The sequence below is a fragment of the Chiroxiphia lanceolata genome, chromosome 1 (genome assembly GCF_009829145.1).
Source record: "Chiroxiphia lanceolata isolate bChiLan1 chromosome 1, bChiLan1.pri, whole genome shotgun sequence".
In the NCBI taxonomy this organism is placed as follows: domain Eukaryota; kingdom Metazoa; phylum Chordata; class Aves; order Passeriformes; family Pipridae; genus Chiroxiphia; species Chiroxiphia lanceolata.
This window is the reverse complement of record NC_045637.1, coordinates 61,463,082-61,488,210: the sequence shown is the minus strand read 5'-3', so window position 1 is coordinate 61,488,210 and position 25,129 is coordinate 61,463,082. Positions and strand designations below refer to the sequence as shown.

General features: G+C 38.3%; 1 protein-coding gene across 3 annotated transcripts in view; it reads left to right on the top strand.

Moving 5' to 3' along the window:
• The window catches only part of MBP (myelin basic protein), a 115,739-nt gene that overhangs the window by 71,199 nt on the left and 19,411 nt on the right, over window positions 1-25,129 (top strand). The gene's annotated exons all lie outside the window — the stretch shown is intronic.

Genomic DNA, 25,129 nt, shown 5'->3' with positions numbered 1-25,129 from the left:
AACACTTTGAAATGCTATCCAGATTCTGACCTAGATATTTTGGTGGATCTGGGCTTATAGTGAGAAGCAGAAAATTGGGCAAAATATTTGTTTGTGCCTTCTCCCTCTGTGATAAATCCCCCCTGGGCTCCAGCAGAGAGGTGTGACCTCTATTTCCATATGCCAGCAATAATAAATCTGGCATCTATTTAGTATTCAGGATGTGGATTGGAGTGATCAGTAGGATTGAACCTAATTAAGGAATTTTCTAAATGTGAGAAGCTGAGGAGTTGAGACTTAAATGCATGCATGCTTGGATTTTTATTTTTTCCTTTTCAGGTGGTCTAATTATTTTCGTGGTGCATATGATTTTTTTTCCTCTGTTACTAAAGTACCATAAGCCAAATGCAGACTCAATTCCAGTATTCTTTCAGTCACTATTCATACTGCAGAAGCTCCTGGCTCACTAAGCCTATTGAGCTATAAAGATAATGGGAAGACCATAAGAAGGTTTCTCTGCACTGTTACGGCTGATTCCCATTTCTGAGGGTAGGTACTTTCTCTGCCAGTCAGACTCCTTTAGTACCAAGCAGTATTTTGCTCTTTAATTGTAGGGCAAGAATCAAATTGCTCTAGTTTTAGAGATGAACTGCAGTTTCGTGATAAAACCTGTTCTACTCGGGTAAACTCAGTAGCAGAACTACAACAGCCCAATTATTCTGTGTGGATGTGTGTTTCATTAGCACCTCTCTGTATACCATTTCTGCCCTGGACAGAATTACAGCTGCAATGTCATACCTGCACCAATACAACTCTGCTAGTGACTGCTCCATAATGGCAAACATTGAAATGATTTCTCTCTTCAGCCCAACAATCTTTCTGTATTGACTTGTAATTCTTTTTTGCAATTCTAAATAAGTATAAGGGGTGACAAGTGTCTTTCTAGTTTCTGAGTTACGCTTTTGCCACCCTTTTTTTTTTTGTTTAACATATGTGCTGATTACAAATGTCTTTTGCAGTGAAAATATGAGGCCTTTTCTACTGTTTTGTCTTAGTTCTTGTGTAAAAGGACCCTTTTTAGTTCTACCTAGAGTTAAGGTACCTATTATTGGATTTCTGAGTCTGAAATGTTCTTGCAAATTATTTTCAGGATTCCAATAAAAAAACCCAAACAAACATGTGGAGCTGTCCCCCCAAGAACACAGAAGTGAATGTTTTGAAATCAGCATGTTACTCAAAATCACACACTGCTTTGGCTAGTCATTGTGACACTCAACCACTACTGATATATACAAATATCTGACTTTTCTAGTAAACTCCCTGTGTTTTTTCAGAGTATCATAATCGTGTTCTTCACCAGAAATGAATTGTGGGAAAAGGCTGAATATAAGCAAGTTGGACACAAGGAGCTGTTTCGAATTAGAGCATTTTCTCCTCCACCTATATTAGTCTGCTCATGTTGACATAGTTGTGACACAATACTGCAACATAAAGACTTGTATTTTTAAAGGCCAGATTCATAATTCAAATATTCTGATTTAAATAAAAATACAACCCTTCTAATTTAGCGGATTTGTTTTCACTGAGGGCATATATAAATATTTGATCCTTCTGGTTGTTTTATTTGGGTGTTTTATTTGTTATTTTAATTAGAAAATAAAAAGGGGTTTGGATGTCCTCGGAACATTTGAAAGTTGTAATTTTTTTGATTTATAATGTTAAAAGAAAAAAAAAAGAGCCAAATAGTGACACTTTATTCTGAGTGATATATTCTAGCATTTCTTCTTTGTAGAACTCTTAATGAGGTCTCATCTTTCTCAAAATTGCAGTTTATTTGCATTTAAGTGTAGGTTTTTAGAACACTTCAAGTCTCCTTAAAATGTTGAGGTTACAATAATGCATTTGTTTTAAAGATATTATTTTTACACAAAAATAAGGACTCATGCTAGTAAGCTGTGTTTTCCACAGAGAGGAAAACAAAATTACAACTTGGATTATGGGGAGGAATTTGATAAAGCATATTTATGTCCTTTCATGCACTGTACATTCATCTATTTAATTCCTAGGCTGGTTTGTGTGTAATATGTGCACAGTGGAGATGCATATGCAATTTCCTTGTCTTTCTGAAGCATAAGTCATAAAGTGTATAATTTTCTGTAGATTTTTGGCACACAGTACCAGTTGGAGTTCTTGCCTATATGCTGCTTTTGCTGGAGTGGCATGAATCAGAGATGGTTTGTTTTGTCATTTGTTTGGTTTTTTTTTAATTAATATATCTATGAGTAAGAGGGAGGGGGAGCATTTCATTTTTGAGATTACTGGTAAAAACCATAATGTTTTCAACAAAACAATTCAAGAATCATTGAAGTGCATCACAAGGATATCTTAATGAGTCGAATGGAATATTGCAAAACAAATTTTAATAAGTAAGAAATAAATCTCATACAGGAGAAGGTAGGACAGGGCAGCATGGAGTAGTCTTGTTCTTTGGTAATTATATTATTTTTGTGTGCAACTTTTTAGCCTAGTGTTTGGGTTTTGAGTGTAGGGGGTTTCCTTGTGGGGTTTTTGGAGGTTTTTTTGTTTGCTTGTTTGCTTTATTTGCTTGTGTTTGTTTGTGTTTTTTTTTTTCCTCCTGTGTTAGTATCTGCTTGTGCTAAGAACCTTGAATCAAATGTACTTACAGGTTTCTGCCTGTTGCTTTGGGGAGATACAGATGGATCTGGGATTAGAAACACATCTGTTTCTGTTTTGTCATTCTTAAAACTGCTTCACCGTTTAGTACACAAACTCTCAAGCTTGAAATCCTTAAGTAAAGGATTGCTTATACACACCTTGTATATTGCTTATATACACCTTTTAAATTAGCCCAGTGGTCAGCAAGTTCAACCGTTGTCCGAAAATGCAGAAATTCCAGGTCTGTGAAAACCCTACACTTAAAATGTCCTGCCAGCAGTTCTACCTCGGTCTTTATGTGTGATAGCCGACATATCTCAGATGATCTCAACTCTCAGGGGAACATAAGAATAGAGGCATTCTCTGCGTGCATGAGTGCTTGGAATAACACTGTGCTTAGTGATCAAATGAACAATCCCTTTGAGCTTTCGAGATAGTACCCCCTCTCACAGGGCATCGGAAAGCATTTCTTTAACAATTATGCAACAACAAAGCACAATGGGATCACTGGTTGCCATGATTTATTTCGGAGGAGGAAAGTCAGAGTTTATGTTACCTTGTTGTTGTTACTATCTCAAATTAAACCTCTTCGGCAGTTCAGAAATGCAACCTGATCTGTTGCCAGACCCCTGGTATTAGCGGAATAAGATTCTACATAAATAAGTGTTAGAAATTTTTTGTGTTACAGATTTTTGCAAAGATGTCACCTGCCTGTTACTCTTCCCCCCCATACCCCCCCCACCCTTCTGCCCCCAATCTCTTGTTCTTGCTTTTCATTAAGCAGTTTAAAAATTTTCCTGGTGTAAACAGAACCTGTACCACTGACTATGCTTTTCTTATGATCTGGGTCATTTCTCCAACCCCGTGTTCTTCTCTGTTTACTGTGACTGATTCCCAGTGTGTGACTATGATATTTTACTGCTGTTGTCTGCTTTTGCTTACCACCAGTCTTTTTTCCCTGTGCTTTCCTCCCCGCGTTTTCTTCACACCTGCTGATATGTTTCTTTCTGCCAGACCTTCTTTAGCAGCATTTGCATCCTTCTGTCAGGCTGGTTCCTTCCTTTTCTTCATTATTTGCTCCTCCTCTTCAAGGTCTTCCTTTACTGCCAGGGGTCAAATCTACCTCTGCTGCTTTCTAGCAACTACTCTACTGACAAACACACAAAGTTCTCCTTCTGGTGAGCTTTTGACAATTAACCTGCTACACAGTATTAGACATTCTCTCTCTCTTCTTGCATCCCTGAAAATCAGAAAAATAAAAAGGAAAAAAAGAAGTCCATATGTTAAGGGTCAATTTAAAGTTATTTAGATAGTTTTTTGTTTGTTTTTAAATACACCATGTCGAACACTGAACACTGCAAGCCTCATGCCAGTGAATATTCCAGCCTTGCATAGATGAATATGGGTGAGATGACCTGGGTAAATAGCACTGCTCAGGGCTGTTGTGGCCATTCTGCTGTAAACAAATTTTAGTCAAAGACTGAAACATATTCCGCAACAGGATGCTCTTGAAAAATAAAGTTTCTCTGAAAAGTTTTCTAAAAAATTATACTCTTTTCTAATAAAACTCTTAGTAGTCAGTCTTTAGCCAGATTTTGGGCCCAAAATACACAGACTCAGAATCAATAAAAGTGTGCTATCTTTGCAAATAGCAAAAATAAAATATAAATGTTACTCTAAGTTACTAGTGTTACAAGTTGGTCACAGTTTCCAGAACTTAAAATACTCTCATCATTGAAAGGTTAATTTGTTTTACAAATAATAGAAATCTCAATGTCAGTTAAAATTGGATCTGTCCCTAATCTCTTTACTAGACAGAGGGGTTTCATTTGTAGTTGTTTAGATAGCAAATTTTAAGTAAAATTATGTCAGTGGGAAAAAAAATTATACTTCTGCTATTAAAATGCCACTGAAGTATTTGCATCCTCAAGTACATTTCATAAACCACAAATCCCTTGTTAATTGCAGTGCACAGATTTCACCTTACTATGATGGAGCCTTTGCAGCCATTATTATTAAAATTATTTAAATTTTTTTTTTGTTTTATGGCTATTAACAGAACTTTTATGAAATGGCTGTAGCAAACACATGGCATCCCTGAAAAGCTGAAGCTTTAGGAAGGCGGTGCTGACTTGCTGTCAGTCTCTTAAGCGTGTAAGTGACCACTTAACCAATGTACAATGATTGAATGTACGTATTTCAAAGGCAAAGGAATTAGTTAGAACTTAATAATGTTAAGTAGAATCAGTTCAATTCAGTTTTGGAATTCTTTTCTTTGAATCTGAAAACTAATAACAAGGTTTTCATATGTTGTGGATGTGTGTATACAAACATGTATTGGTATGACACACCAGTGTTGCACAGTTAGACAGCAGTAGAATAAATGCAAACACATATTTTTTCAATGTTCATATTACGTAATATCTTCCTTCTGGATGATGAAGAATAAAAGTAGAAGATTGTAAATTGCATTCATTTAAAATTAAGATCAGATGTTTTCATTTTTTACTAGTGCAGTTCCCATGCCCTATTAAAATCTTGGGGGGAAAAAAGGTATCATCTTTAGCAAAATTTCTAGTTCTCAGCTACTGAAGTAGGCCTCAACTTAATATTTAAATTCCTGTTAGAATTTTACTGGTTTGTTGGGGGGAGTGGTTCCCTTTTCTCCCTGCTAATTAGATTAATGCTGCCAGCATACCATCTTCAGACCAAGAAACATGTTTTTACTTTTATATTTGTACTATTTATCTATACTTTAAGTTTGTCTGTAGTTTTTAAGAAAGGGTATAAATTTCAATCTTAGCCCTAGATTTCAGATATGACCTATTATTTTGTCTAACATCTGTCTTCACTAGCTCTTCCTTCTGATGGTGCTAGTTAAAGAGAGCTTTTTGCTCTGATAGTAGTTTTAAAGTGTCTTGTTTGTCAACAATTCTTTTACTCCATTTCAGAAAAATCCAATATCAACTGTTACATGCATGTAATCTGTACTATGTCCTGCTCTTCTTCAGAGTCCCTTGAAGCCAACCAAATCAGGCTGACAGGAGCCTGCAGTGTCCTCAGTCTGAAGTTGAGCTCTGTGTAGAATGACATTTGTAGTCTGTGCTCTAATGAACCAGTTGATTTAACGAAACTTTGTTCCGCTGCATAAAGGTTAATATTTTTCTTCATATAAAAGCAATTGCTGTGAATTTCCTATTTTTATGTTAGAAGCACATGCTATCAAGTAAGTAGAAGTGACTTTGAGCTTAAGGTATTTTAACACTTGGTTTTTCCCTTTTCACTGCCTTGCAAATAATTATAGTCACCTTTGTCCTCTGCGTTCTCAGTTGAGGCACTGTCTTCCAGATCTTGCCATGCTCTATTTGGACTGGATTATTTTGACCAACTTTAAAATTCTGAAGTAAAACTCTGCTTTGCTTTAAGGTAGATTACTAACAAAGGCATTTTAACAGAGACCATTCACACAGATGATACCACTGATGCTGTAGAACAGCCTAGTAATATACCCCTTCTTTCAGATCATCACGGTAGAATAGCCTGTGGTGATTGGCTTTGAGCTGCTTATAATCAGGAAACACCCAGTTTGTTAGATTTTGCATTGTTGGTGTGCCAGAGGCTGGAAATGGGATATAAATTTGATACTCGATTTGATATTCCTGAGGAAAAGCCACACACATTTCTTCCTTCCCAGTCTTATTTTCTCCTGATGCAGCAGAAAACGTATAAGTCCAAAAGGAAGTGATTACTTAGGTAGCAACAAAGTGCTGCATTAACTATGGTCCCAAGGAAGAATGGGGAGGTGGGAAAGCTACTCGGGTTTTATTTTGTGGCAGAGGGTATTTAGTACAGCCAGTTTTCTTAGGGTCCCTCTGTGAGATTTTTTTTTTAGTATGGGGAAAAGTCGTTTGTCTGAATCTATTGCTGACCTTTCTCTTAATTATTTGGAGTCCTGTGGATTAGTATCTTGCTTCAGATTAAAAACCACAAACAAACAAACAAAAAACCCAAACCAGCCCAAAAACCAGATGAATGTGCATAATAAATTGACAACATGTTACCCTCTCTGTTAGAGTATGAAACTAGTAGAAATTAAAAAGCAGATGTAAAATTGATAAGCACGCAATTTCCATGTTGTGAGTGGATTTTTTGAAATACCCAAAGAAAGAGAATTTTACATACTCTGAAAAAATTATCAGAAAGATCATAATATGTGTGTGTAAGTAATAAAGAACACGAAGCATAGATATTCTCTGCAGAATATCCTAAAGCAATTTCACATTCACAACTCAGTCTTGAAGGAAAAATTTTAAATGGAAGAGAAGGACTAGAAAAATCTGGTCCATGCAAGCATCAGTAATGAACACTGTCAGTACCACGTTCTGGGAAATCAGAGATGTACAATAACTGTAGGCATTTTGGAGTTTGTACAGCGTTTTTTTCAGAAGAGTTGAAGGTCAAAATACCTGATGCCAGACTGCATATGAGCTTTAACCTGGCAGGTGAAATACTAACACCACTAAGCTTTTCCAGTTTGGCTGGTAGTAGCGCCCCTGGCTGTGTGTGTTTTGTAAGAACATACTGGGGACAGCCAAGCAAGATGGCTCAGTGGACATATACTCTTAAACAGCAGCTGTCTGTAACATCCAGTTTTACTTGGCTAAGCACTAATTTAATTTTTACTTTTACCTTTTAAATTTTTTTGAGTATGTAGTAATCTGTTTAGAATGTTTTGTTAAGTTAGCAAAAATAGTCCAAAAGCAGAACTTGACAGCCACTGCTTTACTGCCAGCTCCTCCATATAACCCATTTCAAATAAAGGCTCTTTCCAGGGTAGAGTTGTTACACATTTGGCTTGTTTGCTTTTAATTTCCATTAGACTTCACTGCCAAAACAACCTGGCCATGCCAGTGACAAGGCTGAAAGTTGGCTTGCTGATAACTGTTAATATTTGCCTTAAAAAGCATTTGATGAGGAGTCATGCTAAAGCTCTCTCCAAAGAGGGAGAGAGTAACCACACAATAAAAATACTTAATTTCACTTTTGGAGACCACTCATTTTTAATTTGCTCTGGGTGAACACATTCCATTGTATGCTGAAAGAAGAGACATAGCAGTTGATTTTATTTGTTATGTCTGCATGGGGCAGGAAGAGAAGCAAAATAATTGTACAGATGTGGAAAATACATTTCTACTGGTAGGGGAACAGGATGATCCCTTCTTCTGCACTTGTGTCTTGATCTGAAGTTCATGGCATGTGTGAACACTGACCATGATCTTGGGTTGAAAGCTGTTAGTAGTTGGCTTGTTGGTGTGTTTTGTACAGATACAGTGCCTGAGTGTTTGCATCCTAAGCGGGATTGAAAAGTTGGCTGATCAAGCACATAACTGTTCCTGAAATCTAAAGATTTATTTCTGTACTTTGAATTTTTTTCTCAGTGAGTGATTTATTTTTGTATGTACATTATGAAAAGCAAAGAAGCGTTTCTCCCTTCTTTTAAAGCCAAGGAATAACAAGATACAAAGGAGCCCTCTAAATTGCAGGACCCCAGCAACATTTTCCATCTCCCTCTTGGGGCTACATCCTGACTTCCTCCTGTATACATGTGCATATAGTCCCTTTGCTTTCGCCTTCCACACCTCTGCATCCATGTTCCGAGGTCAAAGAAACCTTCACGTGCAGGTTGGGTGACAGAGGATGTCGGAACTCACATCCTGACACAGAGCATGGACACAGCTATGCAACTGGAATGCATTCATTATGAACAAACATGAAGAACAGACTGTTTTTCAGGCCACTGGGAGTAAGGCTAAGGCTGCCTCTTTATTCTTCAGAGATTTTCAGTGATTACTGGCCTTGATCAGTTTTCAGTTTGTGTAAAATAGATGCAGGAAAGACTAAGGAATGACAATACAATGGATGTTTCCCATTGATCACCTTAGTTCTGAATCGTGCTTGTAGAGGAGGAAAAGAAATTACTTCTCTGGTATCACTGATATCTCTCCAGTCAGCATTGAAGTGCAAGGGTATTCACTGAATGTTATGTTTTCCAAAAGCAGAGCCTTTTGCTCTATTTTGTGTTACAAAGCATGAAAAGACAATCTCTTTGAATTAATTTCTTTTATAGAATCACTGACCCTTGTAAATGTATTTCTTTTTTCATTTTAATGCCTTTTCTGGCTACCATTTTAGGCATAGTTGCTCTAGTTAGCTAACCCTTCTGCAGGTTTAATGCTGCTGGTACTCCTGAGTTAATAATGCTCATATTTGTGTAGATGTTCCTAAAGAAACTGTGTATGACCACCATGAGAAACTTCAGTGTCAAAAGTTAAGCTGTGGCATTCCCCAGAGATGTGGTGCCTCTCCGTTGGAGTACATCCACCCTTACTTTTTGCTGACATTTATCCATTTTTAGGGGGTTATACTTATTGAGGGGATTGCCTTTATTCGGTCATCATGTAAACTGGGATTTACTAATCACATCAGATTTGTGTATATGTATATGCAGGATAGTGCTGACAAAAGGATTCTGCTTTCAAAACTTAGTAACATCAAATAGGTCTCAGTTATCTGTGAATCTGCTGACTTAGAGCTATACAGATGCACATTTTTTTCACAGAATGGCTCAACAAAGTCGGCATTAGCAGTTATATACAATAATCTGGGACAAACAAGGTTATACATCTACCCAATTATGTTAAAGTTCCTGGGAACTGGGTGGGGCATTCTGCCACTCACGTGAGTGCAAGTGACTCCCCAGTGACTTAAATACCACTCAAGATAATCTTACAAAAAATTAGCAGGTCTCTACTGTGGTGCAAGCAGAAGAATGGCTGAAGATTATGCAATTTTTTTGCTGGTTAGTGGTGGTGATGATGATGATAGTTATCATTTAGGCTAGCCCCATACAACTTCCAGACACTGCACAACTTGAAACCATTATGGCAATGACAAAAATATGTAAGCAGCATGACTTCAACTTGCAGTCATCTAGTCAAACTGTATCAAATGATAAATTACATGTGTATGAAAAAGAATAAATGTTCAGATAACATCATGATATAGCTTCAAATAAAATTATTATTTTTCTCTTTTTTTTTTATAAGGATTGCAACTTGCTTGCACTATCAGTAGAAGTGTAGGATAATTTGACAATTGCTGATTTCAACTAAATTGTGTCAGCTACCTGCAAAGAATATGGGTATATGAAAAATATTTTCCTTGTCAGAATAGAAAATTGGGAATTCAGAAATAGCGTGAATGATAGACCTGTCTTATTTAATGTCACAGAAAGAATTGTCAGGAGGAGATGTGGGTAGGGAGAAGGGGATTTGTTTCAGTAAATGGCTCTTTATGATACTTTCTGAAAGGCAAGCAGTAAGAGCTGGAGAATTTTCCAAGTGCAAGTTTTTTGTCCTAATTATGAACTACTTATTTTCTTATCTTTATGAAATGTATCTTTCTTTGTTAATCAGTATGTATTTAATTTTTTTTTTCACTTCTGTTTCTCAGAGAGTAATATCCACAGTGGGGTATTTTGCTGCTGGAAAACACCCTTTGAGGTTCAACCCCTCCTCTAAGAGTGTCATTTTCTTTAGGTAGTCAGGATAATTCAGTGTGTACTGGGGAGCTGGAAGCCTCTGTTTTTCTTGCTCTCATCAGATTGAGCACAGATTAGTTTTCTTTCAGTGTTTTTTTGAAGGCCAAAGATAATAAATGAAGCTCAAAATTAAATGCATTTGCTTTTCACAGTTTGATGCTTTCAGGCTGTTGGGAAGCAGCAGGAGTGGCCCAGTGTGGGGGTGAGCTGGGACATCAAGGCAGGCAGGGGCAGGCACCTCGGGTACCTGACAAGGGGAGCAGGAGCAGCGATGGCTGTCGGAGTACTGGCAGGTCCCAGCACGGTGAGACACAAGGCTGGCACAGGCAGTATCAGGCAGGTCAGGCCTGGCCAAGAGCTGGAGCTGAAACACATCTCTTGGCCAGCCACGTGGCAGGCTCCTTACAGGTCTTTCACTTAAATGAGCTGTTTCCTGGCTGTCTGAACCTAGGTTGGAACTACCCTGCAGCAGAGCTGACCTTGAGCGTGGGCAGGTAACTCCCAGATGAGTGGGTGGGAAGAGGCTGCAGAGCCTGCTGGTGCACTCAGGACCCTGGAAAGGTAACTGCGAGCCAAGGTTTTTTCAAACTGCTCCTCACAGGCCTATAGATGGAATTAGGGTTTTTTGCTTGGTTTTGGTTTCATTATTTTTGTTTATTTATTTATTTATTTATTCATTTTTATCCTTGATAGGCCATGAACATGAACCTGGAGGTACACAGGCAATTTTCCTGCTACTTTCTCCGCCACATTGGACTTCTACAGTCTGTGGTATCTCTTTGGCAGACTGTACTAGTTATCCTGTTTTCTTAGGATAAGCAGAGTCTATCACTATAGTCCACTATATGTCACTGTGATGGAATACATCCTAAGCTGAGAACTGAACCAAGTTGCAAGGGCTTTGTAAACTGATTGCATTATTTACTTATTTCAAAGGGATGCTAAATAACTTCATATTTTGCCAAACAAAAACAATTAGTGGCTACAGAAATGCTCTTAAAGCTTTTACCTGGGAAATGAATGACCTTTTATTTTCAGAGATAAAATTAACACAGCTATTTTTTCTGTCTGTGGAGCACTTTTTATCTTCTGTAAGTTGTCTGCACAGCTACCTAGGAGACAGAAAAATTAAGACTTCCTGCTGGAAAAACCAAGGCAGAGTTGTTGGTTTATTTCAGAAACTGATGGTGGCTTGAGCATGGTGCTTCTGCACACATAGGCACAGATCTACTAATTGTTTGGCCTTCTGTCAGCAGACACAGGAGGAACTGCCAGCTGGAGCCTGACAGTCCCAGGTTAGTGCAGCACCAAGCCCACTCCAGGCATTAGTTAAGTTTGCTGGCTGGGATGAGCATGCTGCTGGGGGCTGCAACATGACTTCTGCTGGCCTGGGGTGCCAGTGGAGCAATCTCTGCTTGCAAAAAGCAGCCATGGTATCACCTGCCTTCCTGGGATTTCATCCTCAGTTAGGGCAACCAGGACTGTATGGCATGTGCATTTTCTGTGTACAAGTGCTGCCCTGTGATAGTCCTTCTGGTGTAACCTATTGAATTGCTCTCAGGCTCTTTGTAAATTATTCCAGAAGTGTGGTTTTACTCATTCTCATGCTTGCTTGGTGGATTGAAAGAAACATACCCAAAGTACACTTGGAAAAACATGTTTGTAGCATTTCTTGCTTGTTAAAATATTGTGTAGCTTCATTGCGCTACCATTTTAGTCTTCAGAACTAATAGCTCTTTTTGCTGTGTTTTCTTCATCACATAAAAAGTGACTTTATACATACTCAAATAGCAAAATAAAGTTTGTGAGTTCTTTTTCTTTCTTTCTTTCTTTTTTTAATAGCAGTAACTCCCACGAACTGGTACAAGGCTTGGTACTATGCAAGCAGTTTTTCACTCTTAGAATGCTGCTACTGAAAAGCAGATATTGTGTAAAGTACCATCGATCACTGCCGCGGTTTTATACAGTTTGTCACCATTGTTCTTCATATAGCATTGAGTCACATTTAGAACTATGGTACAGCTCACAAGTGTTCAGCACAGGGGGAAAAAAGTGGTGGTTATTTTTTTTTTAAATTGCGAAAAACCTCTTTATTATTTATAATCTGATTTCAGTGATTTTTTAGTGTATGGAAAATATGTCTGATGTGGCCTAGTATAGAGGAGGACAGATTTATTAATATATTTAGAAGTGTACGACATGGTTTATTATGATGGAGAGTTGAATGGAGCTTCTAAAGATAGAGAATAGCTGAGGTTAGATACTAGAATATTAAAGCAGAAATCTAAAAGGCTATTCTGACAGATGCTAAGCCCAGAGGCAGAAATGGACTTTCGTTGTATGACTAGATTTATGTCAGCAGCTTTGGGATCCCCAATAATTTCCTGGATTTTTTCTCTGACTATGAGCATACTGTATGTCAGGTAAAATCCCACTGAAATACTAGATGACTTCAAATTGATGTGTGAGAAGAGCGAATTTTCTCTTAGTCTATCAAACACCATAAAAATACATCTTTTTGAAATGTGAATTTCATACTGCACAGATCGTATCAGTAGCCCAGACTACTTTGGAAATCTTGGAATTTTGTCCCCTACTTCAGCAATATAAAAATGTTTTGTTTTCCTTTCATGCACTACCTGTATAGACAAACTTGTAAAATGACATGGGGAGAATCCTGTTTGTAATTGGGATGTGGAGGAGGCAGCAGTGTATGATCTTTTTGTTAGCACAGCCATTTAAATTTCACTGGGTAGAATGGGAAGTTAAGTATTTCTTCTTTCAGTGCAGCAAAAACAAACTTCTCAAACTGGATCAATCTGTGACACCAACCAAGCAACACTTAAGACTGGATTAAGAGAACTCTGGGTAGATGCTGATCCAGCAGTGCTCTGTTAGTGGAGGTGTAGAAGGTTGATGGGGTACTGCTGGAAAGACGTTTGTGAAATGTGCTGTGAAATGACTTTGAAAGCTCTTAGCTAATGAATACAAATGTCAGCAATCCAGAGCAGCAGAAGGGTTTGGGAAACAGCAATAGGCCATGCAGTATTTATTTTCCAAGTGGGAACCCTTTGAAAGTAGACGTTTTTTGTTAACTCCCAGTATCATAAGATGTACGTGGGTTTTAAGCATTTGACAGGGTAGGTTAGGAGAGGTAGCACTTTAAACTTGTGACTCTCCCAGTTGATTTAGAAGTGAATATTTGTTGTCAGCTTGTAGTAGCTTCTGACAGCTATGCCTGGTAGGCTTTATGATGAAAAGAGATTTCAGAAGTGAATTGGTGTGCAGAGATAATTTGGAATCTTATCCAAGACAAAGTCTGTTAAAACCTACAGCAGTATGGCGAGGGATCATGATGTCTGTGGAGGTCGAGCCTATGGGAGTCAAATAGGCAGCACAGCAGAGTGGTTTGGACAGCAGCTTTGGTCCAGGAACCTTGTGAAGAGAAGGTGGGAGGAAGGACTGGAAATTGCTGGGGGCCGGAGGGGGAGATGGTGCTTGACATGAGAGAACAACAGGATGGTGTGACCGGTGCAAATACAGTCCTTTCTTTCAGAATTGGAAGTCTTACATTTAAGGCTGTGGATACTGTGAAGTGAACAGTCTCGTGATTGCATGTAATGTTTCTTTATTCCCTGCTAAATGTAGGCCATTGCTTGCAGGATAAACAGACAAGGTGGTTTGTATCAAGCTCTAAATGTCTTGAGTTCACATTTCTCATTAACCTTTTCATAATCAAAAGAAATACTCATCTCTCTTTTTTTTTTTGTGGTATCTTTTCACCAAACATCTTATTCTTAGCTCTCTGCCAATATTTCTGTGAAATAATCTCTCTGTTGTAAGACCCTGTGCCAGTTCAGTAACTGCACACTGCTCTGAACAGTTTATCATTGTTGTATGATCTAAAATTCTTAGGGTTTTAATTGTACATAGATTATAAAGGCCTTGAAGAAATTTTTGCTAATAGCTTAACAAAATACACACTGTTTATTGCATGTGTTACAATATTTTTATACCCTCAGCTTGTTCTGCCACAGCAATTCCATGGCTCTGCTCCTAGATCAGTGCTGACATTCTCCATTATGCAGCTTCCAGACAAAGCTGTTTTGACAAGCAAGACAGGCCATGGTGGCAAAAATCCCATTCCCTTCCTTCACAGTAGTGAACAGAATGCAACATCCTCTGGTGCTGTTCTCCTTATGGCAGGGCCTGCAGAGAGACTTTAAACCACGAGACTGGCCAAACTCAGCCTCGGGAGTCTGTGCTCCAGCAGCATCCTTGCCATAGATGTGCTCAGGTGTGATTTCTCTACTGGCGTTGGATATGGCATGTGGAATTTTTCCTTTGAGTAACCTGGCTTCTAGGTTCATTTGCAGAGTCCAGAATTATCATCTCAACTGTCACTTTCTAAAATCCTGTGTTATTACATGAATACATTTTAAAATCTGTTTTGAGTAAGCCTTGCCAGGTAGACAAAAACTAAATGGCGTGCAGAACATCCCTGGGGTGGCATATTTGTGAAGCATTTACTGGTTTTTTTAAATTAACAGCTGCTGATCTTTTAGGCAGAATTACTTTCTCACCATTCATAGCAGAGGCAGAGCTGGAGCTGCAGATGACTGCTACGCAGTATCCATATGAGACAGAGATCTTCTCTTGATATGAACATCTTGAACTGGAGTTGAAGCTCATAACCGGGTCCTCTGTGTCCGTGAAGGGCATAGAGGTGCTCATGTCTTCCACCTCATGGATGCAGCTGGTGGTGTGGTTCTTGTCCCCACTGAGGTGTGAGCTTCTTCCACTGGTATAATGTCTTGGAGGTGTGAATCACAACATGGTCATTGCATTGCCTCAGGACCCAGAGATGTTCACATCTTCTACCTCTTGAACACAGCTGGATATGTGGGTCACAACATGGGCCTCTGCATCCTCACAGGGCAGGCAGGGAGCTGCTCTTACCACTGGGATTGTGGACAGAATGGGTGGGAGGTGTGGATCACCACCTGGGCTTTTGCCTCCCACAGGGCACAGAGGTGCTTACATTATCTTAGAATATTTCACCAGTTTCTGAGATGTGATAAGCTGTGTGAACAAATTCTGTGCAACTGGAAGAAAATGTCAGGCTGATACAGTGTCTAACTGTTGTGGACTTGTTTGGATTGTAGAGAACTGCGGTTTAGGCAGCCTTGAACATCCTAACTCCACCTTCTTTTTTTTTTTTTAATTTTTTTTGAGTATTTCTTGAGTATTTTTCGTTGGCTTCTGTAGAGACAGATCTCCAATTTTGTTTTACATGTGCAACAATTCAACACAATGATAAATGGTCTACAGACTTATTTGTGCTTGGGTGTTTCTGATATTTTTAGAAATGTTAACAAATACGTACATCATACTCAAAATGTGCAATTTATAGGACTGTAGTGTATCTTAGAATTTTCTGGGAAAAAAAATTCTCTAAAAACTACCAAAGTAATTCCCCTCTCTGCGAATTCTGTAACTGTGATTCCCTGAGATCACCTGGGCTTTTAAAAGCTTCAGTTCAGAATACATTAACAGGGCAAAATAGAGAAATCCAGGGATGCAGTGTACATCTGAAGCATGTGCAAAAATGTCAAGCTTATTGATTACATCATCCTGCAGGTGATTCACAGCTGCCAAATACCCAGCTTGCATTGTACACTCATCTCTCTAGGACTGCCACATTCCTCTAATTTGCTTTTTACTTCTGCCTGTTCTATACAAAGCTGTCTTGGAAAACAAATTTTGAAATTATGTTCTCAAAACAACAAATCAGTGCATTATTTGGGGAGAGCTAAAAGTATTCATATTCTCTTATTTTTTTAACATATGAAAAACTCCTATACAGTACTTAGAGCTCTACTGTGTTTTTTGGGGCTTAGTTTAGTTAGTTGGTCTCAGGAAAACTTAACATACATGAACACTGATTCTGTAGGACTAAAATATGCAGCTCATAAAAATCAGGGTTTATTGCCTTGCTCTAAGTAGTTTCCCTATGGTCACAAACTAATTATGTCTTTCAAAGGTAGCATATTTGGTTAACTTATTTCAATTGTATTTTATTCTGCAGTTTATACTTTCTAAATAATATAATACCACTTGGACATTTAACTCCAGGTCAAGAAAAATACAGCACTGTTGTCAAGTCTTATTTTGGAGGTGCTACATGATGGGTTTTAACAGAAAATATTCTATAGCTGGGGTTTTTTTTGTTTGTTGTTTTTTGGGGTTTTTTTGTTTTGTTTTGTTTCTTTGCTGCTTATTGTTCTGTGAGCAACTTCTTTGAACCAGCTGGTTCAGTCTCTGCCCTCACCTCACTCATTTCACCAACATCTCTTTTTCTGCTGATTTTAAGGCCCTGTTTCTTTATGGTGTTATGAAAGAAATTTAGCTGTAATATTGGGTACTCAGTTGCAGCAATGGGAATAGGTTATTTTTCAGTAAAACATAACTGATGTTGAAAATACAAATGATAGTGGAAGTTCTGAGATCTTATGAAAGCACTAGTCATTTTGTTGTGCTATTACTTTGGGAGGGGGTGGGGTATGTACAGGTTTGCAACCTACTGATTATTCAGACTCCATGCAGTTGAAGCAGAAAAGCTGAATAATCAAACAATCTTTGTTTAGTACTAGTCAGTTGCACAGTTTTTAAAGAACACAAATGCTGATAGGTCGAACAGGTAATTTAATTTTTCCTCTTAAGCACATGAAATTGTTTATTAGAAATGATGCTCCAGCTCACTTTGCTGTGGGAGGATCCTTTGTGAGATACTCAAGATTAAAACAAACCTGTATGTTCTAGTAACACAAAGGAACAATTTTTCTTTGAAACTGGTGGGTGGATAAAATTCTTTGTTTAAGTTTTTAAAAAAGTTTCTGCGGGCTGTATGGAGAATTGCCACATGTTTCTCATAGATTCCAAATTTCTGCCATAGCAAGTCCCACTGGTTTCAACCACAGGCTCTTTTGTTTTCTGTACTCTCCTTTGTAACCCTCAGCAAAGGGAGGCAATGCCAGTAGTTCTAGAAAACAAGAAAGAGAGGGTGTGAGCCAGGCCTACACTGCTGCATTCCTCTGCAATGGTAGGCCATGCCACTGTGGGCTTTGTTTCAGCTCTTAATTGTAAATCAGTGGCATGGATAACCAAGTGACCAACTCTATGAAAGCATGCAGAGTGCAGAAGGCAGTTTGTTCAATCAAGTGGATTGGTTTTTATTACAATCTCAAGGTCAAAAATTGTTCTTTTGCAGGGGATGTTTTTAACTTTTTTGAATGCCTCTTTTACTTGCAGGTTTTTTTACTTGTTCTCACAAGCATACAACACCTTCACACACCCATGAGGCTAATAACATTCCAGAACCATTTCTCTTTCATAGACTCATTAAGGTTGGAAAAGGCCTCAAAGGTCATCAAGTCCTGCCTTTGACCAGACACCATCATGTCAACTTAATCATAGCACTAAGTGCCATGTCCAGTCATTCCTGGAACACTTTCAGGAATAGTGACTCCACCACTTCCTTGCCTGGGCAGTACGTTCCAGTGCTTAACCACCCTTTCAGTGAAGAAATTCTTCCTGATGTCCAACCTGAACCTCCCTGGCACAGCTTGAGGCTAAAGATATGACAACAACAATCCTCCCCAGCATCTGTACTACCTGTTATAGGGATCCTTTTTCCAAAAACTGTTAGCTGTACTGCGGAGTGATGCTTAAGGGATGCATTTATCATGAAACTGGTACTCCTGTAAACAAGCAATGGTTCACAGTTGCTTATTAAACACTTTGTCTGGGATGATGAAGTCTAACAGAATTTAGGGGAAAGAAAAAAATCAGGCTGTTGATCAACCTAATTAACTTGCAAAATTAATACTACCTATTATTTATCACTTCATATTCCAGCAGTGCTTTTATTGATGAAATAAAAGTGTATTGACTTCTGTGTTGTCATCAGCATCTATCTTTTAGGCATTGGGTCCCTTAAATGAAAGATGCAAACTTAGGAAAGCAGATGATAATTGCTGTTAAAGGACATAATTTACTGGTTGTGTTGCATATAATTTTACAATTTACCTCAGTACAAATATGACCTTTAAACAGTTGCTGCCATACTGAAAGAAGTGTATTTAACTAGATGGGTCCTATGCAGACTTGTACTGCTTGTATGAACAATGCATACACTAGACCCAGTACTTAAAATCTAAAAGTCTGTTCTTGACCCTTACCAAGAGGTCGATGATTTGATTGTCCTTATGCAGATCAACAGTGCTGTATGTAGTAAAGGACGCTTCTGGCAGATAACTTCTATATAGACAACCTTCAAGATAAACTAGTTCACAGCTGTATCTTTCCATCTCCACTTCCTGAGCTCTCAGAATTACCTTTCATGTAGCTGAGGGAAGTGCTGAAAATGGTACCTCTCAGAATGATGACAAGGCCTGCTCTGTGGTATGCTGAGGGAGCTGAGAAGAAACTGTCAAGCCAGCTAGGGAGTTTTATTTATCCCAGTGTCAAAAGAACAGCACTACTTTTAGAAACACCTTTGGCAGCCAGCAAGTTTTTCATTGACTGGCCTTTTGGAAAGAAGGTTGCTAGTCATTTCAGGAGAGATTTTATTGTATCTCTTACCTAGCAAAATAGCCACTTGTGAATCGATGTCACAGCATGTCAAATGTTTGAGGGTTTGTTTTTTTACCCAGCAGATCTGGAGTACATTTTAGGTTAGTATCAAAAATAAAGCGAGAGGAATCACGCTTATTTTTTCATACTGTAGTAATTAGTGTCTGAAAGAATTTATATTCTCATATGCAATTTTCAGACTTTTTTCTGCAGCATAATTTTATGCTAAAAACTACAAATTCCTATTCTACCTGAGTGAATGCAGTATTTATTTTCCTAAAAATTTGAGCATAAATAATATAAATAAAGTGTCATTCCTTTCTCTTGCTACACCTGCAAAGACAGTTGATTCCATAGCAGGATGTGAACTGATATTTCCCTTCTCTCCATCAAACCTTTTTGTGTTTTCATGTCAGCTCTTTTGTAAGGCCGAGCTCTGCTACCTCAGCAGCTTATCTCCAGTGGGAGAGGACCAGGGAGGGCTTGAAGGGATGAGATCTTTCATGAGTCTGAAAGAAACTGTGCCAAGCCTTGGGTGTTAACAAAGGTCTAACAATTAATGGATCCTATTTGACCTGTTGGTTTTCAACTCTCAGGAGGCATAATACTTTCTGCAGAGAACAGCTAAGAAACTGGTATTCCACGGGGCATCAGGGATTCAGAAAAAGCAGCATTTGTCAGACTCTTCTTGTAAAATTTTAAGTTGAAGTTTTGTTCACCTGGCCACAGTAAATGTCAGCTCTAAAAACATGTTGTGCCTTTACTAACAGCAGTGCAATCCTTTTCAGCAGGCTCAGCCAGTAAGCCTTATTGACCCAAGATGTAGTATAGAACTAAACTTGGTCTTTTATTCAATTTAACTCAATACTAGTAAATACTGGACTAGGTGGTTTTTTGCAGTTTTTACCATATTTTTAGTACTAAGGTTTATTGTAAGGGAACGTGTGCCACAACAGACCCCTTATTCACTGCCTCATCAGATCAGTGTAGAAGTGTACTCAACTCATCAGTGGAATGGAAACATCCTCACACCTTTTGTTCCAGTCTGGTAGGAGCCTTATATGCTCTATAATGTCTAATGGAAGCAGTCGATGAGGAAAGTCAAAGGAGCGTTATGTTACACTTAACAGGTGGCTTCTAATTTTTGTGGAGGTTTGGGCTACAGCTTGATTAACCTGTAGGAAAGGCTGAGTTTTTTGTGCAGAAAAATGTTCTTCTTTCAGTTATGCTGAAACTATAGAGAAAATTTTCCTTTGAGTGGAATTTTTTTACCTGAAAGTGACAAGATTTGGCAAAGAGGGAGGGAGGAGAGCGAGCTGTAATGGAAGTGGTCTCTTGGCTAACTGCAGTAGGAGTGTTAAAACTCATGTGAATCTGTATTGTGAGACACACTGGCATTTTTTCTCTGGATTCATTCTGCTAGCAAATGAGGAAAACGTTTGTGTAAAGGCTAAATGCACCATCAGATCAGTTGTAGTTGCGTTCAGAGCCGTGACCGGCTGTTTGTTTCACAGTGATGCTGCATGTCATCTATTCCAAACAGAAATATTTTTCCAAAATTGATTTCCAACTGTTTGACAAGCATCAGACAAACCCAGTAATTAGATCTGTGAATTGAAATGCCTGATGGCATATTGCCTTCTAATCATATTAGTGAAGTTAGGCTGAGAGCCATTTTTTGTCTGCAGCGTCTTAGCATAATGAGGATGAATCAAGCTTTGCAGTTCAGATTTAACAATGCAGACATAATTCTTTCCTCTCTCTCTGCAAATACTTCTGTAGTGAAGCCTATTGGTTGTAGGCATTCCATTCTACTGTGGACAGCCCCGCAGTAAAAGTCCAAACCAGGAGCTGGAGTGTACCTCTCAGTGGTGCCCAAGGGAGAGAGTGGAATCGCCTCAAGAATTTTGGTTGGATTAAAAAGCCACTAAACAAATGACCTGGAGATCTGTAGCCTCATTTGAACCTTTCTCTGCACCAGTTTACTGGTTTGCACCCATTCTGTCATCCCCTTTCCTCCTTTAGTTTGATCAGTGGGTGTTCCCACAGCATGTTAAACCATGCAGTGCTCCTCAGAGCAGCCATGACTGGCCTTGTTGTTTCTGATGGATGACTTGCACTGGTCTGTAGGATGAATGACTTTGCTGCTGTTGCCTTTGACACTTGATACTGCTGAGCACCAAATAGTTTGGATCCTTTTTCCAAAGACATTAAATTGGTCAGCTTTTTATTTGTCTTTGCTCTTGTAATAGGTCAGAATCTGCAATTACTGCTGCATGTTCAGACTCCTCATTTACACACTCCACTGTTCTGTACTGAAGAACATTAGAGTTTGACAGTGCTGAGAGTGATAGTGCAGAAGAAATGGAAGTGTTTGGCTTCATGACAGTATCCAAAGATAGAGCTGAATTAGGATTCTCAGCGCTGCCTAACGCTGTACTTCCTGCAAACAATTCCTTAAGGTCATTTTTCTAGAGAACTTAACTCCATAAAAAGGAAAGGGAGAACACTGGGAAACAGTGTTGGAACAGTTGTTCCAACAGAGTTGGAACCCAGACATCCTCAGCTGCAGCATATATGTAGTGATGATGAATGTCCTTTTTCTGGCCTTTCATTCTTTCAAATGCCTGATTGTACCACAAATGTTACTAGAAACCACATCTTCCAAAATAGTGGTTTCAGCCTCTTAAATAATGCAAGGTAAACTTACTAATACATATGCCTTAGTGTTACAGCTTACTAAAGATCTTGAAATCTTAGCTATTACAAAGTTGGTAAATTTCTAGATGTAACCCTTTGTTGTTCAAGTGACTAAAAACAGGTGAATCAGCACAAAATTTCAGATGTTTTACTTCATATTTTATTGTCATCATTTCAGTAAACATACTGAAATAGAGTTGACTCAGAATTGAGAACTATATTGCATTATATTTAACTATCCAGTTGTCATCTTATAGAAGAGAGAAGACTGAAAAAGAGGAAAGGACAAATATGCATTATATTTCATGTGTGGAAAAACAGTGCTTTATAAATACATATGACTTAAGCTAAAAGGCAAGGTTGATTCAAAAGGTCCCTTTAGTTCAGTGAGATAATTTTCATCTTCATACCCTGAGAAAAGAAGGCCAAGAAAAGGAAATTAGTAATCAATCACAGCAGTCTGTAGTTATGATAAAAGTATATTAAATACTTGGTGTTTACAAAGTCGATTTAAGGTACTTTCTGGCATTTGTAATGAGCAGATAATACTTAATTCTTAAGATTTCTTACAGATATTTAAGGTCCTGTCATTAATTATCACAATCAATATTTGCAATATTTGCAATATTCTGTCACTGTTGATCTAAGCTTCTCTTGAGAAGTCAAAGTAGGAGAATGTAGTTCAGCTTTTATCAGCTTCATTTTCCTCATTTATTTTACAACATTTGTAGAGGGAGCAGCAGTAGGAATGTGAGAGGAATTACAAGTATCTGCAAGAAAGCAAGACTGGAAAGGAGTGGGAGGAGATGAAAAACTTGTAATCTATTTTAAAACTCTTAGCTTAACAACCTCTTTCCAGGTTGTTCTCTATATGGAAGAAGACTACAGTTAAGTGTACACAAGGAGAGACTATCATAGAGCAGCTCTACCAAGTGACCTATGAGAAGAATATTTGTATCCAAGATGTCTCTGTTAGAAATTGTACTTTGCACACAACAGGTTTCCATTGTCTTGAGAGTAGTTGTTGTTTGAACCATGTGAAGCTGAGAGGTCCCAGCCAATTAGAAGCTTACATAAAAGAGTTATTTTGGTTCTCAAGAAATGGAATAAACTATTAATGTCCAACTGAGCATCAAGGCACAGTAGTTTTGAAAATACTTATATGGGGCCTAACTCCTATTAAAGACAATGGAGGATTGGATTTAATATTGTTTCATTGAAAGCACCTTTGAAATTTCGCTTTCGTTTCATTAACAGACTGTTCAGAATTTTTATTCAGCTGTATTCCTCGTTATGGAAGTCACTGTGTATACAGGGAACAAATGGCCTCGTTCACTCTGACCAACATTTACACGAAAAATTGTGCCTGCAGAGGCTCCAGAGTGGCACAGAGCAAGGGGAAGTGGAAAGGTGGTGTTGCCTTCGGGAGTGGTCCTCGGCCGTGCCTGGAGTGTCACATCCCTGCTCACAGTCTGGCTCCCTCCTGCTGCTTTTGGGCCAGTGCGAGGATGTGCTTTTCTCGCACTGTCATTTGCACAGCTTTCCATGACTATATTCAATTCAATGTAAATAAACTTTGATAGCCTTCTGGTTAATGCCTATGGCAATGCATTCTGCTATATCCTATTTTACAAGGATTAACAAAAAAAAAGCCTCTTCCTCCCTGGGCAACTTTCTCTGTACAAGTGATACGGGACAGGAAGGGTACTCTGTTTTAACAAAGAACATCTTGCAGGGAGAGACAACAAAAAATGTTATCAGCATCATATACACAGCATTTATAATGGGTTGTAATAGAAGACTAAATATTTGGTTTTAAATGAACAAATAAGCATATGTTTACATGATTCATTAATTCTGGATATCCTTAAGACATTATTAAAGTGATCTGTCTCTCCAAATTCACTGGAAGACTTTGATTAGTTAGCAAAAATACTCACCATATCTCTTACATATTTCTGTATATCAGAGAAGACTTAAGCACGCAGAAAATCTAGAGGAAAACTTAAATGTGTGCTTTCATTACTGAAATAAAGCATACAGAAAGATTTATACTTTATAGCTCACTGAGTATGCATTGGGAGAAGCTACTTTTGTGGCACAATTACCCTTCTTTGTTGCTTACCAATACCCGTATTCAGTGACACAAAGAACAACTGTTGTAAAAAATATTAGTATGCAGATGCTCTGCTGTTTTGTTAATGCATTTAGTTATATACAATAACTCTTTTGTTTGCTTTTCTTTTTCTGTCCTTGAATGGATTTGTATTATGGTATAGAATCTAAGCTTAGAGTTGCTGTTTAAAATGTTTTGCAGTTTTAGAATGTGCCACATATCCAAGCTAGTTACTTTTCTTTTGTTATATTAAGAAAATAATTTGGGTATATGAACGGTTTCTAATAAGTTTGAGAGTATCTTTTCAGGGAAACCCAAGTCCCAAAGTTGCCAGCAAATATTTCCCCACTAATGAGGTCTTCAGTGACAGTTAGTGTTGGATAAATAATTGTATTCCTGAGAGATACTTTCAGATATTTTAACCAAAGAAATTTTTCTTGAAGTCCCTTAACATTTTCTAGGTAGTTTTCACAGAAATAAAAAAAATATTGCACAGCAAAACTGCACTTTATGTTTTTATATGAAAAACTAGCAGGCTGGTTACAACCAATTGTAACCTACATACAGGTGTTTATTTGCAAAAGCCATCATTACTGTCTTGTGTGGGTATCCATAATATTATTTGAGAGTTATTCTCAGCCTTAAAAAAGTTTTCTTTGGTGTCCTGTGGGTGGGCAAAACCATATGAAATAACTGTCAATAAGTGAAATTGCTCTGGTGAATCAGCGAAGTACTTGAGCCCAGAGTACTTCGAAAACATAACAGTATTTACAAGATCCTTTCCCTCCCATGGCAACAAGGACCAAATCAAATGAGGATGTAACAAGATAATAAGCAGACCCTAAAGGTAACATGACTAACAGTAGCCTATTTCTGAAATTCTGAGCCTCCTTAACTGCAAAAGATGTTTCTGACACAGAGTTTGTGAGAGGTATCTGTGCTTGAAGGTTGCTTCTCAAGCAATGACCTACTAATACTCTTTTGGTGTTCCGTAGAGATAAGACATAGTCATCAGTGGATGCAGTTCTACTTAGAACAGTAGGGATCATAGTATAGACTAAAAAAAACCTCAATAAATCTTTTTATCACTGATAGAAAGAGCTACTACAGGTGAAGGGCTAACTGTGCTGCAGCTGATGCTTTTCAGATATTTTACTGCATGCATCAGAACTCAGCTGTGGAGAAGGCAGCGGGCATTTCACTTTCACCACAGGGGTCTTTCTTGGCACCTTTCTTGGCTAAAAGCTTGTCAGTTTCTGATAACTGTTTTTTATCACTTCTCACAAGCACTAAATGCAAATTGTACAGTTTTGCTCTAGGCCTTCAGCACTAGGACATTGTACCCCGAGTGCCAGAATAATCATACATGGAGAAAAACTGTGACGGGAGGCCAAGCAGAAATTGCAGTTTAGTGTTGTCTGCCT